The sequence below is a fragment of the Lactuca serriola genome, chromosome 5 (assembly GCF_051521515.1).
Source record: "Lactuca serriola cultivar US96UC23 chromosome 5, Lser_US96UC23_V15, whole genome shotgun sequence".
Classification (NCBI taxonomy): domain Eukaryota; kingdom Viridiplantae; phylum Streptophyta; class Magnoliopsida; order Asterales; family Asteraceae; genus Lactuca; species Lactuca serriola.
This window is the reverse complement of record NC_136412.1, coordinates 324974384-324990625: the sequence shown is the minus strand read 5'-3', so window position 1 is coordinate 324990625 and position 16242 is coordinate 324974384. Positions and strand designations below refer to the sequence as shown.

General features: G+C 35.5%; 1 long non-coding RNA gene across 1 annotated transcript; it reads left to right on the top strand.

Annotated features, from left to right (window-relative positions):
- The first annotated feature begins 15137 nt into the window (after positions 1-15137).
- Positions 15138-15886, top strand: LOC145051940 (uncharacterized). The gene is made up of 3 exons (XR_013683876.1): positions 15138-15274; positions 15564-15649; positions 15725-15886. It is a non-coding gene; the product is annotated as an uncharacterized LOC145051940 (long non-coding RNA).
- The last annotated feature ends 356 nt before the right edge of the window (positions 15887-16242 follow it).

The window sequence follows — 16242 nt, the reverse complement described above, 5'->3', positions numbered from 1 at the left end:
CATTAGTTTTTGCTATCCCTTGGCCAAAAAGTTTCATTTGACAAAAGTTTCATTTGACATTGATTTTAGTAAAATATAAATTACATAAATGGTCATGTAGTTAGCTTAAAATTGTCACTTTAGTCCATAAAAATTTAAACTAGCACAAGAGGTCCAAACTTTTCATTTTTTTGTAAAGTTGGTCCGTTTTAAAATTAAAAAAAAATGTTAAAAGGACATTTTTGCCCTTTTTATTTGTTTTTTTTATTTCCTCTATTACTTTTTAATTAAAAAAATACAATCAAGTCTCTCTCTCTCTCTCTCTCTCTCTCTCTCTCTCTCCCAACACTTTTCTTTTTCATCCTTTCCAAGACTGAATCTGAAAACTTAAATTGCAATTTGAAAAACAAATCTCCATCTACTTTCCAACGTATGAAGCTACCGCTGAAAACCCTAGCTCCGGTGAAATAGGATCGTGTTCTCAGATCACCACCCTTCTCCCCCTCTCTTTTAGATATGCTAACCCTTCTTTACCTCTCTCCCAAATCCGCAAACCCTGTAAACCCACCTTTCTGATGTGTTGTATATCTGCAAACCCACTTCTAGGAGGTGATGATGAGGGAAGTGGTGTAGACAAGGAGATGAGAAACGTTGTAAGGGTAGAGAAAGTCATTGAGGCCGGTGAGGACACCGGTGACAGCCTCTACGAAGAACAACTTAGTAAAATATGATGTCGCCCTTCGTCTTCATATAACCAAGCTTTAGCAGATCAAACTAGAGAAGGACAGCTCTGGCGTTTGTTCATATATGAAACCTTCATCCCAAACGACCAGCGTTTTTTCGACTTTGTCTAGCGTCGTCATCATTGTCGTTGCTGGAGATCTCACTGACGATAGCGATGTTCCAGATTTGCGACCAAGGGCGGTGGCTACGAAGGACGAGGTTAGGGTTTCCAAATATACAAATGATGGTTGAAGGCTTGACGGTAAAGGTGTGTGAAAATTGATGTGTGTTCCCGGTGGGAGTAATAAGGAGATGAAGGTGATGTTATAAGAATAAAGGTGGATGTTATAGGTGGTGTTTGGCGGAGGTTGCATCTGGTGTTTGGCGGAGGTGCTGCTTCGGGGGTGTTTGCAGATCTTCGTCATCGACTACTTCGATAGTTGTTGGGCAGTCAAGCAAGAAAAGCAAATAAGATATATATATATATATATATATATATATATATATATATATATATATATATATACACACACACACACACACACACACACACACACAGAGAGATAGAGAAAGAAAGAAAGAAAGAAAGAAAGAAAGATTTATTTTTTTTTTAAATCTAAAAATCGTATTAATATGGGCGAATCCGTCATTTTCAAAAATATCATAACATATTGGACCAAACAAGCATCAAAATGAGAACTTTGGACCTCTGGTGCTAATCCAAAACCTTTTGGACCAAAGTGACAATTTTGAGCAAACCACATGGACCATTTGTGTAGTTTAGTCTTTTCGTAAAAAAAAAGGAATAAACCTAAAATAAAAATTAGCCAATCACAAACCACCAACACACATTCTCTCCATTCGTTGTGAATTTTTAAACTTTAACTTTCCATTAAAGAAAAATAAGATGATCATCAGGTTTTTGCGAAGGAACTTGTATGACATCTGTTTTAGCAACACTTTTTTCCTTTGTCTCTTGTTGATGATGATGTGACATCCCCATTTTCACGGCCAGAAAAGACCGATTTGTTTATGCTTTGTTTTATAAAATCAGAGTAATCTTTTAAAGAAAACGGTTGCGGAATTTGTTCCCAAAACAAGATATGATAAAAACTTATCAAAACATTTCTCAAAGAGAATGTATTTTCATTAAATAATAAAACCTCGGGATGTCATGTTCCGATACAGACACATAAGCATAAACAGAACATACATTCATTTACTATAGTGATTTACATCTCCTTTAATCTCTCAGTGCAAAGCAACTTCGTATCGATACCTGTGATACAATTAAACTGAGTGGGTCAGGCTTGGGAGCCTGGTGAGCATATAGGGTTTTCAACCCACAATATTATATCATATATATATATATATATATATATATATATATATATATATATATATATATATATATTAAATCATCAAACAATCAACCCAGTTACCTATCCCCATTATCTTCGTTTAATCTTCCCAAAAAATATTATCCTAAGGGTCATCTCCTATATCATGTTTACCTCTCATCTCCTTACACCACATTTCCTTATATGTTTGTTCCTAAGGACTTTTCCTAAGGATCATCGCATGAATACGTAGCCACAACATCGCCTGGACTAGTAATTCATAGTAAGGGTTAGACTATCATTGCATGAATACGCAGCCACAACATCGCCTGGACTGGTAATTTATAATAAGGGTTAGTTTATCATCGCATGAATACGTAGTCACAACATCGCCTGGACTTGTAATTCATAGTAAGGGTTAGATTATCATCGCATGAATACGTAGCCACAACATCGCTTGGACTCGTAATTCATCACCTACAGGTTATGAGCCTGCTGGTGTTTCCACGGGGTCATCTAGAATAGTCCATGGTCGCCATCTATACTCTGGTAGATGACTACATCGCCAAATTTCCACATCGTCGGTCAAGGTTATGGTATCTCCTCTCATATCACATCACCTATTTATCATCACCTATCTATCGTCACCTATCTCTCATCACCTATTTCTCATCACCTATTTCTCATCACCTAATTATCATCACCTATTTCTCATCACCTAATTATCATCACCTATTTCTCATCACCTAATTATCATCACACATCATCTAATTCATCTACCCATGTTCTACCCAACATATTTGTAGATATAAAATACATATATAGATTAACTCATTTAACACCTATGTAAAACATCCATTCCGCACTCATCTCAAATAAACAACAATATATAAACACATAACATGTATTTCATAGCAAATACTTCATATCTTTATGTTAGAAGAAAATAACCACACACTCACACATATAAACAAAAATATATACACACATAGCACGTATTTTATAAAATACTTCATATCTATGTGTAAGATGAAAGTAACTACACACTCACTTGATTAGAAGATGATCGGACAGCACTACGACTTGTAGAAGTAGTATTCTTCGGTAGATCTGGAAGATCTTCACAAAAACGGGACTCCTCGCGGGCAGAGCTTCGGCTCAGGAATTGCACTTCTCGGGATCTTCGGGGCCTTGATACTTGCTTCGGGGCTCGGGAATGATACCGGGGCTTCGGGGTAATTCTTGCACGAAAAACGATGCAAAAACGCGAGAGAAAGGGAAGAAATGAGCAAAGAACTCGGCTGCCCTCGACACCCTTTTATAGGGGGATGGAAACCCAATTACGCTGGGCATAATGTGGATCAGCTCGCTGACTCCCCCCATGGATAATATCGAATAATATTTATTTAAATTAAATACCGAAAATATTTAATAAACTTCAAAAATTCATATCTTCCTCATACTAACTCCGTTTTCAACGTTCTTTATATCCCCGCGTAGGTGAGACTACGCTCTACAACTTTTGTTTAGACTCCGTCGGCTAATTTTGACTTTATTTTTATTATTTATTTTTAGTAGGCCGAGACAAGAAAACTCCGTTATAAAATTATAACTTCTTCATCCGACGTCCGTTTTCGCCTATCTTTTTATCGTTTTACTACAATTAATGAGATATTCTATTCTCATTTAGATTTTTTCGGCTAAAAACCGCTTGGTCTCAAATCGAGTATTCAAGCTGCATACCGCTAAGTCGAAACTTCGAAAAATCATAACTTCCTCATATGAAGTCAGATTTGGACGTTCTTTTTATGCACGCTCACGGTTTAACGTATTCTACGACTTTTATTTAGATTGCTAAGGCAAAATATCGCTCTAACGTAAATTCACTTTTTACGTCGCGCTGTGTCGTGCCGGTTCTGTCGCGAAACTTCGACAGGTCATAACTTCTTCGTTATAACTCGGATTTCGGCATTCTTTATATGTATGGAATCCTTGTAACATATACTAAAACTTAGTTAAGATTATTCATCCTAAATAATCTTCTATCAAAAAGTCATTTTTGATGCTTATCGTCTCTAAATTGACTAGCCAGGATCTACGGGCGTTACAGATGATGCCACCTTTTTCGCTTTGTCCCTTCCCATCTATTGTTGAATAGTGACTTTCAGTAGCTCCTCATCATCATCGTCATCATTGAAGTCAAATCCATAACTCGCATATGACTCTGAAGTTCTTCCTCGTTTGTTGGAGCTGGTGGATTGCGATTGACTAAACAAGCTAGTATCAAGAATCCAATTTGTAACATCTTGCATAATTGGTGATGTTTTTTGATGGCTGAAGGGTTTACCACCATGGGTTATTTGCATTGTTGAAAATCGATACATAAAAGGTCGACTTCGTTACACCCACTTCGACGCAATGTTTGTGATGTCGAGGTAGATCTATTTAAATTTATGTAAGTAGCTATTAGGTCGCATAATTTTCCCCTTTACAATGTTCTTCATGTGGTTGTGAGAGGATTTAGGGTGTCTTTAAGATGGTAACTTACAAGTAATAACATTATGTTTTGATGTTACTTTTATTATATCATCATCTTGTTTTTTAGGTTTTTCTTTATTTGATGTACTGGTACATTCTAAGAGAAGAAATCGACTACATCATCAAAAGATGAACAATCTTGTGTATGTGATGTACAAGTTGAAGTTGAATGGAATAGATGAAAAAAAAAGGAAAAAGGGCATGATGGACTTGAGACATTAAATATTTATGATGTTAGTTATGATGACGAGTGGATTACTAAAGATGAGTCTTCTAATCATAATACAAATGATGAGCGGATGGCGCATTTTTATGGTTCAAGTTCAAGTAGTACACAAGCCCATAACGGTGGTAGAGATGATGATTTTCTTGAAAGATGTTACATCTAATTGCATGTTTCTTATTTCGGGATAACAGACCGTAACTTGATCAAGTAAAGATCTAGGGATTCAAGTGATAAACTTCGGACCTTATTAGATGTTGATAAAGTTGGTTAGGTGTTTTAATCACCTGAATTGTGTTTTGGAACAAAAAGGGGTAAAATGAGAAAAAAGTGATATTGTGGATTTTTTTAGATATTAATGAATTAAGTTCGACATACATTAAGTCAAAAGTAAATAGATAGAATGTTAGGTCTTGTTAATACCTTCGTGTCCATATAAATATTATTGAAAATAGATTTAAAAAAAAAAAAAGAAGTTATGAGAATTTGAGGCTGTAATAGAAATCTGGAAAATCCGTAACCACAACATGGTGAGATAGTCACCACGACATGGTGAGCTGTGCAACCAAAGCTTATAAACTTAGGGTTTCACCCGTATTTAAAGGCACTACCTTGATGTTTTAGGTTATTTTTCAGCCTTCATCCCATCAAGAGCTCTTTAGGAGCAAAACATAGGCTCCTTTTTCATACTTTGTTCTCTTCCTCTCTCCTTTCATCCATTTTTATGGTGTTTTGTGGCTTCTGAGTGTTGCACTTTTCAAAGACTTGATTTTAAAGCTTGCAGCTACAAAGATCAACCCTCATTTATATTCTAGACCCTTATAAGTATTAAAGTTTCAATCTTTATGGTGTTTCACCATTAGATCTTTGAGTGTTTGGTGATTTTTGTGCTCTAGAGTGTTGTAAACAAGAAAGATTGAGTTTTGGGGATTTGCAACAGAAGATTTCAACCTTCATCTACCTTCTGGACTTATGTCAGTCTTCAAGCTTACAACTTTTTGGCTTATTCTTTGTAAAGATGTGAGATAGTTTCTCCATGTTATGATGTTTTAAGAGATTAGTTGTCATAAAGTTTGCAACTTTATTACTCTATGAGGTCCCAAGAGTGATATTTGTTTCTGATCTGGACTCACTGATAGTATAAGAAAGTGATCCTTATTCTATCCAATCCAAAACACGTTTCCAAGATGAGTCGAGTCCGAGGTTGCAGATGTTTTCGAGATTCACCCTTGTTTCGAGCTAACGTAGCTTTCGAGCTTATGATTAGAGAATGAACTTCTGTATATTGTGTCTTATGTTTATTTTAGGAGACAAGATCAACAATTATATTTTGTCATACATTGTATTGTTGATCTGTATTCCATGCTTGTACTTTTTATCTCATTTTGTCATACGTGCTCTTGTGTACTATATAAATAGGAGCATCAACTTATGTAAAACTCACCCTTTCTGATATCATGAATCACATTTGTCATTCTCTGAAAACATTCTTCTTACATTTACTTCACCTTATTTACTGTTTAATCATTTTTGCATTAAATACCTCGGTTGATATTTCTTATTCAAGGCTTGACTGGATCATATCGAGACTTGAATGAAAAAAGTTACTTGCCTCCATTGTTGTGTATTCAAGGTATATTTCATTATACATTGTCCAAATATATCCTTGTGATATCCTTTGTTATTTCATTCACAACTTTTTTTGGTGCCATTCTTGGGGTTTTGATTCCATTTTTCACCATTTTAACCTACTTTGGTTAAGGACATGCATTGGACATGCATGTCAATAAAGTTACAATTTTTATGGATCATTAGGTTGCCATGAAGCTTTCTGAAAATTATTTAAAACAAAATTAACAAATTAAGATCTGAATAAGGATTTGAATTTGACAGGCAGACCGCGACATTCTTGGGGCTTTGATCCCATTTTTCACCATTTTAACCTACTTTGGTTAAGGACATGCAGACATGCATGTCAATAAAGTTACAATTTTTATGAATCATTAGGGTGCCATGAAGCTTTCTGAAAATTATTAGAAACAAAATTAACAAATTAAGATCTGAATAAGGATTTGAATTTGTCAGGCAAACTGCGACATTGTTAAGGCCCCACCATGACGTGGTGGCAGATTCATCATGGTGCTTTTTGACTGAGCTAGACCACAACGTGTCCAGGGCCTTACCACAATGCGGTGGATGTTGATTGTTGACTTTTGATCATGTTTGAATTTTTATCAATATTAGTAAAACTGTATCTTAGACCATTTGGTTAAGGGAAAAATGGTCTTTTTCCCTAAAGAAGGAGGTTTAACGTGAAAATCTGGTTAAAAGAGTTAGATACATTTTTATACCTTAATTATTGAGTTAGGGTTAATTATTTGTGTAATGGTTCGAGGCAATATCAATACCACCAGTGTAACGACTAGAATATCTATACAATGAGGAATTCTACTCTAATAAAAACCTTTATGTCCTAGGCATAATCATGGGTCTATAATAAGAATCAAACTATTACATGAACAACAAGAAAATTATATAACTATCAACCTAATATATATTTCTTCCTAGTTCTCTTGACTTTTCTTCTGGTACAACAGATGCTACAACCTGAACCTGCAAAATATAAACATATTTGCAGTATCAGACACAAAGTGTTTAGTGAGTTATTCTTCCTATCTTTTCTTCTCTATGATCTTTAGTCTCTTTCTCATACTCTATCATCTAACTCTTTCTCTGTAGCATACACTGCTATCATCCTTTTCTTTCATCTATCTCTTTCCCTTATCTATTCTTTCTTTCCGCTCTTTCTCTTAAGCCTCTTAACATGCTCTTCTCATACTCTCCTCTTAGCTTCTTAACAGGCTCCTCTCATACTATATCTCTATCTCTATGTTTTTCTTTTCTTTTCTCTATATCTTCTCTACTATTTCACTTCTCTAGATCCTCTACACCTCATTTTAATTTAGACCAAACCATATACTCCAATCTAAGATAACAACATCCCACTTTCATTACTGGGTAAGCTCACCCAGTCTTACTACTCTCTCTTATTATTACTCGTGGATCTTAATCTTTTTTGTTACTCTTGAATCCTTCATGAATTCCTTACTCTAAGTTCTTACAAAGAACTATCTTATCTTGTTCCTCTCAAGGGAATTTTCTATATCTTTTCTACCCATACCATATCTAGATTCTCTCAAGAATCCTCTATCTACATTCCTAAAGGGAATCATATATCACTTTCCCCGCATCGACATAATCTCATTCTTGAAGGAATCATACTCTTATTCCCGAAGGAGTCTTACTCTTGTTCCCGTAGGAACCATACTCTTGACCCCGAAGGAACCATATTCTTGTTCCTAAAGGAACCATACTTTTGTTCCCATAGGAACCATACTCTTGTTCCTGAAGGAACCATAGTCTTATTCCTGAAGGAACCTGAACCATACTCTTGTTCATGAAGGAACCTTACTCTTGTCCTCGAAGGAACCTCTATCTCTCTAACTATATATTTGTTATGTGACTCATCATATAACACTATTCCCATGGATAATCTATATCATTATCTCATTAGGAGATCTTCTAATCTTTCTCTACTAGTGCTTAACTCATTAAGTACGTATTCTTTACCTATGTCTTGTATATATTGCATTCTACATAATACTAATGATAACTAGACATACTTACATACTCTTATGATTTTATTGCATATAATCATCTTCTAACTGTTTCTTCTATATCTTTGGTATCCACATACACCATTATTATCATCTATTCTTACATAGGATTATATACGTATAATCCTAATCTTTCTTTATCTACTCTTAAGGGTATTACTTATAATACTCTTTTGTTGGGTTTTTTTTCAAAATTGTCCAATTATAAATAAAAAAATTAGACGTAATTAACAACATAAGCATTATTGTTTTAATAAACTAAAACATTTTATGCCCACCAAGTATCATTTTTCAAGAACTTAGAAAGATTATACAAAACCAAAAAATAAGCAAGTCATGCAACCTTTGAAGACTCGGTTTTCTTTTGGCAATTAGAAAGTTGATGAAGATGGTTTTAAGCTCTAAATTAAGCTCTCTATAATGTTGATATGGCCTTGTTGAACTATGTATTTTCGGCCATTATAATAATATATTTAATTAAAAATGTTGTATCTTAAGATATATGATACTTAATATGCTTTTCAAATGTTTAATTGCAGTTAAAATGGGAGCTAGGATGCAAAAGGAGTAGAACGAAACTGAAAAATATGCAAAAAGGATGTTGTTGGCAAATTGACCTTTCTTCAGTGTTTGGGCCATGTCTAATGACTCGTAACACTAATTTAGGAGATTTAAGATTTTCTGTAAACTAGACAAAATTTCAGACGACTTTTATGTTATTGAAATATTTGGATTCCCAGTTCTCACATCGTGGGAAAGCCATTTCCACGGAGTGGTGAATCAAAAAATGCGTGTACGTGACAGAATCCAACTCCCACGACCTAGAAAGTATTTTTTCATGTTGTGGTGAAGTTGAAACCTTAAAAGAGAGTCGAAAATTTACCCTAACAATATATCTTTCATTCCACTTCGACTTGGGCATCAAAAAAACCCAAAGCTTCTATTTTGAGGGTCTAGAATGAGATCGGAGGGCTGTTAAGTTAATATGGAGCAAATATTTGAAGAATTCATGAGATGATTCATGATAGGAGTCATTTGGTTTGATGTTCTGATCATGATTAGCATTCCAATTGTTTCTATTTGTGTTTTTACTTTCTAAATTCAGGTATTAATACTTGTTGCTTTCATTTGGAGTAGATGAAACTCGATTTTATGTGTTGATTTCATTGATTTTAGATTTTATTTGTTTGGTTATTAATTGTGTTTGATTGATTATCACGTATCATGTAAAAGTTGTGATTTTTTATTGCCTATTTCTAAGTTATGTGTAGTTAAGAGGACCAATCTTGATTAGTTTATGACCATTAATTGTGTTTGATTGATCATCACGTAACATCTAATTACATTAACTTGAATCTTGATTAGTTTATGACCATTAAATTGTTAGGACTAGAGATTGATCAGATCCTAGCACTGCAAGAAAAAGACCCTTTTACAACGCGCAAACCACGACACTCATTGATTTATGTTACGCAAAAGAGAGTGACATTAAGAAGTGTCATCTCTTCAAAAAATTTAAAGATTTAGGTCACACATTATTGCGTGCCCTTAAATTAGTGTCTCATGTAAAAAAATTAAAAACACGGAGGGCACTTGTGCGTCGTCTGTGAATGTCATTTTATATATATTTTTTTAGAAACGCGCGTCTCCGAGGGAAAATGAAATCCCCAATTTTTTAAACCCCCGCCTTCTTCTCCCTCATTTCCACCCCTCACTCACATCCACTGCCTCCAATCCTTGTTGCCTCTTCTAGCCTCAAACTGCGGCGATGCGCCTTCCTTCTTGAAGAATGCTTCATTTACCACCATCGTCTGATTATGTGAGCCCAAGGAATTGACGGTGACGAAGAAGATTATGGATCAATCGCTTCACATCATGTTTAAGGTTAAGGGTTTGAGATTTCTTCAAAATCGACCCTCACACTAAATGATTCGATCTCCTCTCTTTTTACCTTGTTCCCTCTACTGATGCCTCCACCTTTTGCCCTAGTCGTGTTCTTTTCCCCAAAAAAAATCATCGCCAGTCTTCCTCCCCTCCCTACCGGAAAAGTGATCTCCATTTGGTTCCTTTCTTACCTTCACCGTTGTTTCGCGACTTCACAACCTTCGCCACCACCACAGGATTTGATGCTCCATATTCTATTTCTCTCAATATCCATTACACCGTGCATCCATACATTAAATCACCATAGCCTTCTTTCACTATCTTAACCCTAGATCCCCGACCCCAACCTTCTTTCACTATCTGTCTCTACCTCTATCAAAAAATCACTACACCGCCACAGGAAACCCTAGAGAATGTCGTTGTTGTTCTACCTGAAAACCCTTGACCCATGATGTACGGAGACACATTATGGGTACGTTTCTTTGTGAAATATTTGTATTTTTTTGTGTTCATCTTTATATTCGAGCCATTCCGCCATGTTTTTCCAGCAATCTTCTGATCATCCCCTCTCTTCCTTGTTTATTCTCACATCGATATTTAAACACCTATCTCTCATCTTCTTCACGCCTCCATTCTCGCTACCAAGTTCTGAATATTTGAAACTGCTCCTCCCAATCATCAGTATGAAAAAACGACGCCCTTTCTTTGGAACACCTGATGTGCTCGACTAAATATGCTTCACGTAATGTTTTTTGATCTTATGTTCATTAGTTCTTGTTTTCTCCTCCCCAGACCTAAAATAGCTCAATAAATAACGCCTCTAACATTGTCTTCTGGCTGTACGGTAGAGGTGAAAGAAAGTGATGGATGGAAGGAGATTCACAACAACTCCAAGGCCTGTAGTGGTTGGTGAATACACCTTATTACCGATGTAGTTCAAAAGGGAGTGAAATGGGTTGCTTTTCCCCGATTCTAGGGTATTTAACTCTAAAATATTTTTAAGTTTGTCAAGTGGGTCGAATTTTATTTTCAATACAGTCCTTTGTTCGATTATGATAACCCTCTTGCCATTGACAGTGTGGCTGTTGCTTATAGGTGAATGAACGTGAATGCTATTGTAAGACTTTCCCAACCAGATGCTCTTAACATGGAGATAATTCCAAATCTAAAGTTAATTCCTTTATCTTCTCAGGAGTTATACAGGTATGAAAGTAAAAGGTAAATTCATCAACCTTTTCCCGATTTAAACTCTTGTTTTCCATTTATTGGAGGTCGATTTCTGTAACAACCCGAAATTTCATGTCACTTCTTGTACCACAACTTGTAATTCAATCCGATTAACCCGACGTCATTTTCAATTTCGTTTTCAATTTCGTCGTTTTATTAAGTCATTAATTTTAATAATGTAAAAGGACTTAATGAGTGTCTTAATACATTTAGAAATCATTTTTACACCCAACTTTAGTGATCGGAATAATTCTAGAAATTACCGTATCGAGTTACGGTAACTAAATCGGGTACGACCAAAAACCTCATTTAACATCGGTATCGGGTAGAATTCTATCGTGTCCAATTCCCGAACATTATATAAACATGTTTAAGACTCCATTTGAAGCCTTTGGCCAAATTCCCACTAAACTCTTACAACCTCTCTCCTCCAAGCTAGAATTAAGCTCCAAATCTCAAGTTTAAGACTTCAAATCCTTAAGGTAACCCCTCTAGCATGTTATTCAACATTTTTAGCCTTCAAATGGATGAATTAATTGATTTTAGGGGTCAAGAACATGAGTTTACGGCCAAGGAGCAAGCTTGGGCCGTAAACTCCATTTTATGGGGTTTTAAGCTCTTAAACTCCTTCCAAAACTCAATTGGACTTTAGATATGGCTAAGGGACTTTAAGATATGGACTCTAAACAACTAAAACATGAACTTTGTGAAGTTTGAAGGAGTTTACGGCCAAGGATCATTCTTGGGCCGTAAACTCATTAATCTAGGGTTTTTATGCCTTTAAACCCTTCCAAATCACTTCTATGACTTAGATATGAATTATAGGACCTTGGACATAGCATTTGGACACTTGAAACATAACTTTTGAGGGACTTATGTGAGTTTACGGCCAAGGTGGGTGTTTGGGCCGTAAACTCCCTAAAACATGACATAATTTCATTTCTAAGGTGTTAGAAAGCCATCCAACACCACCAAAAGCCTTGGAATAAATCAAGGGACCAACCAAAAATAGTTTAAGGGACTTAAACACTTCATTTGTGGGTTTTCTAAGAGTTTACGGCCAAGGCTTGTTCTTGGGCCGTAAACTCCAAAATTTTTGGTGTTAGAATGCAAACTAAACACCCCTAAAGCCTTTAGATGAATTTTAGAAGCCCTTCTATGCAAGTTTTAGACCTTGAAACACATTATATCACCCTATATTAGAGTTTACGGCCATGAAGAGGGTCTCATGGGCCGTAAACTCCATAACACCCCTCAAATGTCCCATAAAACTCATACTAGGTCTTGGAAAAATCCTATAAATCACATGTGATTTGTTTTAACAACTTTTAGCATCATTTTCATAAGGATTAAGGAGTTTACGGCCAGGAGCCTATGCTAGGCCGTAAACTCCCATAAATTAATCATTTTGGTGATTTTAATCCATTCCAAGCATTTAGAACAAAACCTAGAAACATTTCCCATGTCCATGTAAGCCATTTAAGCCATTTAAACACCCAAAACCACACCCACATGAGTTTACGGACATAAACTCATGTATGTGTGTGTTTTGTGGTTGTAAACTCATTTAAATGTTTAATTATGGAGAGTAAACTCAAGTCCCAAGTCCCTAGTGCCTTTACCTGTCCTTAACGCCACCCGGGTCACTCCAAACGCTCATTTTAAGGTGTTTAACCTCATTGGAGTGTAATGTTCCATATGATTAGTGAATGTATCCCTAATTGTATATATATGGACATTATTTCATTTTACATAGGGTCATCACGAGTAATCAAACCCCGAACCAACGTCTAGCATTCAAAACCGACACGTTTCCGAGTCCGGTGAGTTCATACCCCTACCTTTTTCATTGTTTTTCACTGTTTTCAGGGGGGGGGACACAAGCAAAGTACAAGGGTTTTCTTGTACTCAAAACTTATTTTTCGTGTGTGTGTTTCACATTTCTTATGCTTTTAATACTGATATACGTAACTGATAACCAGTAGATCATACAATTCACTTAAACATTTACTTGTGAAATGGATTTTATAAACGGTTATGTTTTATATATATTTCACAAATGGTTTCCACATTTTATCAGTTAAAAGCATGACATTATAACATATGAGCAATATAATTCGTACACTGTCTTGTCCTCGGTAACATTCCACAGAGATACGCGAATGGAGGATTATACTATTATTACTAGTAAATTTGTTATTTCGTATGATTGGAGACACGTCCTTGGCGAACACTCCACAGAGATACGCGAGTGGAGGACTACACCCGTAACCAGAATCTCTGGAATTTAGAGAGCGTTACTTGAGTGTATAGATCTATACGGGGCTGACTACCCCACACCTGGCTGCTAGCTACAGCCGAACCGAAATGGTTCAAGGGTGACGAAAGTCATAAGAATTGTGGACTACTTATTGCCACAGGTTCAGTCTTTAGTATGGTTATGGAACTCGCAATTAGGATAACAAAGATTTACTTATAGTAATAATGAACCACATACTACATTTTACAGATAACCAGGATTCGGTTTACATCTTTTACATCTTTTACATCTTCTACATCTTTTACAAATGATATCCTACATTCAGGAAGGTATGGGACCTTCCTGGGGAAAACTTTGTACATAATCAGGTTTGATAGAATACATCTTTTACATTGAAAACCGACATACAGGAAAGCATGGGGCATTCCTGGGTAACATTCACATAACCAGAAAAGTGTAACAAATTGTAAATCATTACATCTTTTACAACAACTAACTATTCAGGAAAGTATGGAACTTTCCTGGGAATACACTGATACATTTTCAGAAATAGAAAGGAAACATAAACATTTTCACAAAACAAAACTACTTATGAACTCACCAGCTTTATGCTGATTTTTAAACCGCTTGTGTTCTCGGGTCAACGTTAGAACAGGTACCTGGAGATTTCTTTTGATCAGAAGACGGAGTACATGATGATCCGTTTCATTTTGTCTATATATACTATGTATCACAACTGTACAAACTTTGCTTTTGAAACAACTGTAAAACTTTATTATGTAATATAATGGTTGTTTTACTTTACTTACTATGTGCATTGGATTTGATACTCAACGTGGAGTCAACCCCGGAAATGTTTCCGCCTTCGGTTTTCGGGGTGTGACAATTTCCAGCAATGAGATTGTGGTGCAGCCTCTAACTACCCACTGCCATGGATTTCCATCCAAAACCATCACACACCATTACCAGATCTGGTGGGTTTTACTGATGTTTTGTGTTTTATTGAACTTATTATAGGAAGTCATCAAATCTCTATAAATATATTTGTCTTGAAAACGGGAAAAGCCTCCTTGAACTGCTTGAAATATGTAAATCATCAGCTTTGGAATCTCTAGAAGTAGCTTTTGAGAATGTAATTACTTCATTGCCTGTGAAGGAAGTCAAGGAACCGTCCATATGTACAGACTGTAACGGTAAACAATGCCCTAATTGACCTAGCTCTCTATACCTTTTTGGGTATTTTTTTTTTCTGAATTTTGGTATTCTTTTTATGATTCACAGGCCCAATCGAATCATCTTCTACTGAAAATATGTTAAAATGTGACACTTGTTTAAATCAGAAGAATCAAAATCAGAATCAAAAACAGGAACGACAAGTGGTGGCCCTTTCTGCAATCAATGTGGAAGTGGAAGTGGAAGATAGGTGTGTATTATTTTGACACTGTGTATCTTTACAACATTTAGCTTACAGCGTATACATGCATGTTACTTTTAGTATTTATTGATCTATCTTAATTTTCAACAACTCTAATGTTCCATCTCCTTCCACATCTGTATTCTAATAACCTGGTGTCTAATCTAGTAAGAAATCCACATTGAACTTTTTTCATTGATCTATGATCTATGGTTTCCATGTGAATGTATTTGGACATGTATACTTAAATTTACTTGCTTTTTAGGAAAATATTAATGTCTAATGTATTTACTTTTAGGCCATCAAGTCCAGTACTGAAGGCCATTACAAATACCGAGTTGCAAGTTTTATCAGAAAAAAGAGAGGAAGAGGGAGACCAAGGAAGTAAGTATTTGTTTTCTGAATATAACATTTAACTTATAGCTATTTATGACAGATATATGATGCGACTTATTTCAGGTCAGATTCAGTTCTGAACTCACCTAAAAGTGCTAAAAGTGGTAAGTTCTCACGAAGTAAGATTAAAGACAAGATACTAAAAAAGTTCAGGTCACCAAGGTCAACTACTGTATCAAAGCCACCACGGAGTGCTTTCTCCTCACAACAGAAGAGTGGAAAAAAGCTAACAATAAAGTTAGACTCTATCACTTTAATTTCAATAAAGTTTCTTTCAATTGCTTGAAGTAAAAATGTAAAATAATAACTTTTGTTGATATGCAGGAATCTGTAGTTGCATTGGCCTGTTTTTGAGGAAAGAGGTTTACCCGATGGAACCAAACTAACTTATTTTTCTCATGGAAAGGTGACATGTTTTTATTTTATTTGTTTTATTTTTTTATATTTGTTAACATCATATCATTTTCTTGAAAAAAAATCTGACATTTATTTATCAATAGAAACTTCTAGATGGTTATAAGTTAGGTCATAGAATATTCTGTTCATGCTGCAAGAATGAGGTATATGCATTTCCCATTTTG